Source organism: Phalaenopsis equestris, unplaced genomic scaffold, assembly GCF_001263595.1.
Source record: "Phalaenopsis equestris unplaced genomic scaffold, ASM126359v1 Scaffold001275, whole genome shotgun sequence".
Classification (NCBI taxonomy): Eukaryota; Viridiplantae; Streptophyta; class Magnoliopsida; order Asparagales; family Orchidaceae; genus Phalaenopsis; species Phalaenopsis equestris.
Window position 1 is genome coordinate 46,282 of NW_018165714.1, and position 3,199 is coordinate 49,480.

General features: G+C 34.8%; 1 protein-coding gene across 1 annotated transcript in view; it reads left to right on the forward strand.

The window, feature by feature from the left end:
- Positions 1–3,199, forward strand: part of LOC110033747 (cytochrome P450 93A2-like) — a 33,828-nt gene that overhangs the window by 29,547 nt on the left and 1,082 nt on the right. The window lies entirely within an intron of this gene.

Sequence of the window (3,199 nt, forward strand, 5' to 3'; positions counted from 1 at the left end):
TTTGGGATTGATAAATTGCTTATAAAATTTTACAGGCTGGATTTTATTGACCTACTATCTTTAGAGATGTTTATAGATATATAAAAACTTGTGATCGATGTCAATGAGTAGGCAACTAAATGAATTGGAAGAATTAAGAAACGAGTCTTATGATAATGACAGAATTTATAAGAAAAAACCAAAGTTATGACATGATTGGAAGATTAACCAAAAGAACTTTGAACCAGGACAAGAAGTTTTACTTTATAAAACTAGGCTGAAGTTATTTCCTGGGAAATTTAAGTCTCATTGGTTAGGACCCTTTACTGTGACTCAAGTTTATACTTACGGAGTTGTTGAGATTGAAAATCAAAAAACTGGAAATAAATTTAGAAATAGATTTAAAGTAAATGGACACAGATTAAAACCATATTATGAGGGTAAAAGACCAAATTTTAAAGAGGTTTTAATGATCAGTCAACCTGAATGACACCTGAATAGGTCGGGCTGACGACGTTAAACCAAGCACTTTATGGGAGGCAACCTATATTTATCTTTACTTTTATCTCGATTATACTATTTTTATTTGAAATTATCATTATTTTATGGTAGTATTAAGCTCTACTACTCTTATTTACCCTTGAAATATCTTAAAAATTGGATCCATAGAGAAAAAATTGGAACACATTCGGACTAGAGCAAAACTGTGAAAATTTTGCCTTGGGCCCCGACAGCAGGTTTTTCTCGAGAGTCCAGACAAAATTAATATAGAGGCTCGCCGATAGCGCGATAGCGCCCTCGCCCCCGCCGACGGTGAGACCGGCGAATTGGCGGTTACTTAGGTTCAAATGGCGGTTTTTGGACAGAAATTGTCCTTTTAAACAAAAAAATTTGATTCCTGGTTCATATTTTCCCTCCAAAAACAAAGTGAAACTCCACCAATTTCATTCCTATGGCATCCAATTCCCCTTATTATCCCAGAATGTGAGTTTTCAATCGACAAAAGTTTTTTAGTGCGGAAGCGCAGCGAATCTTCAACAAGTTACTAACGAAGAAAAGATTGATCAAGGAACGAGGATTCGTAAATCATGGATTGAATAATCCCACGATGGATATTAAATAAACGATAGTGCGGCAAAGATGGGAAGTGTTGTGCTAGACTACTGCCGCCGTGGTGGATCCTGTGGTAAGAGAATTCTATGCAAATTTACATGGAATCAACCAAGGAGTTGTTTATGTGCGAGGAAGATGGATCGCTTTCACTTTTGCACAGATCAACAAATTATACATGATAGAGAATGTTCATGTCTGCCACTATTCCAATTTCATCCCAACAAAAAACCAGATGAATGAAATTTACCAATATTTAACAGACAAAACTGACGACTGGGAAACAAGAGAAAACGGGTATGTTAGTTTTTCTGCGACACTCCTGAATTTCGTTTTGAAACATTGGCACTTTTTCATTTCTATAAAATTGTTACCAACAATGAAGATTTTCCTTTAATAAATCAAAGGCATTCAAACAGTTTGGGAAGAAGCTCTCCTAGAAGGTAGGAGAGAAACCCACAAGTCCTTCCCAAAGAGTGGAAGAAGCTCTCCTAGCCGGAGAGAAGCCCGCAAGCCGAGTCGTTGGTGTCTGACCCATGCACCTATGTACCTCGTAGAACATGTACGGGACAACAAAAAAATCCAATGAGGGCAAAGAGGTATGCAAAGTACATGAAAAATATGATCATAGAGTTTAAGGATTTAGGGATTAAAAAAGAAATTTTTTTAGTAATAATATTTCATTCATTATTTAAAATATCCGATTAGCGCATTTTCACATATGCACAGAACCCCGTCAATATGGATGTCCTTCCCACGTAAAATCATCTTTTTGGATACGCTCTCGCGGTCCGTTTCGACATCCGGGGTCATTTGGACAACTTAATTGACGATCAGACCAAATTCAAGCCAATTTTGAGTGACTCGTCGAATAATATTCGTCAATCCAATAAGAGTCGTCCGACAAACAAAATGCTGACCGGTCTTCACCTAAGCAAAAGCCAAAGTCTAGCAGAATGACCCTGGCTGCGTGCTCCTCAACACGGGCTGGAATGTCTTAAATGGATGTTTCGAGCTAAGGATAACACATTTGCATAAAATACAACCTTGATGAGCTCAAGTCTCACACATGTGACTTCAAAAATTGTTGCCAATAATGGTGATCAATAGTTTTCCACCTTGCTTGATGCCATCAAATATTCCAATGCAGTCCACAATAAACAATTTAACCTAATTTATATAAGCTGATCCTGTTCATCCTATCGCATTCTCACCTTATTTAGTTAAATAAATCATATAATAAAATGTGAAAAATTTTAAAAACAATAAATTAAGATAATTTTTTTTTCCTTAAAAATATTGGTTTAATTCTTTTCCTCCATATGCATTAACCTTTATATATTATTCTTTACTGGAGAGTTGAGGAGGGAGTAATATAGGTTTGTATTCCATTCGTTGTGCTTCAGGTGACAGACTGAAAGCTGATTTAGAGCAAAGAATTTTGAAAATTTTGCATGCATACCATACAATTCTCATGCATTTACATTTCTAACGCCTAAGTTCTCATATTTGCATTTACAGAACCAAAGTCATTAAGTTATGTATGAAAATATGTATTTCGCTATTAAAAGGTAAATAATAGCGATTTGTTTTTATATATAATTTTAAAATTTTGAGTGGTATTAATGTAAATATGAAAGTTTAGATGTTCGTTATGAAAATACATTAAGACTTGTGTGATATGTATGAAAATGTGCTTCTTTCATTGCTAATCTTGGGAATGCATAATACCATCAAATGTTCCATACGTTTGTTGTGAGCATGACATGCTAATTAAATTTGGATCTGTTTTGGGTACAGGGACTTAAACTGGATTCACCAAATACTACTTTGATTATTTACCTGCACACCACACAATTTGTATGTATAAACATATCTAACTCTTAAAAGTTTGATATTTATATTTACAGCACCTCATCTTCTAGTAGAAAAGCAACTGGTGAAGGCTTAGCAAGATCATCCAATTGCACTTAGTTATATAAAAGTTTATGATAGAGCCATGTTCATCATCAAATCATTGTTGGTCTAGAAAAATTGTTGTAGCCAGCTAATAACAAATATCAATGATAAAAAAAAACCAGAAGAATGATATAAGGTAAGGTTTACTCAC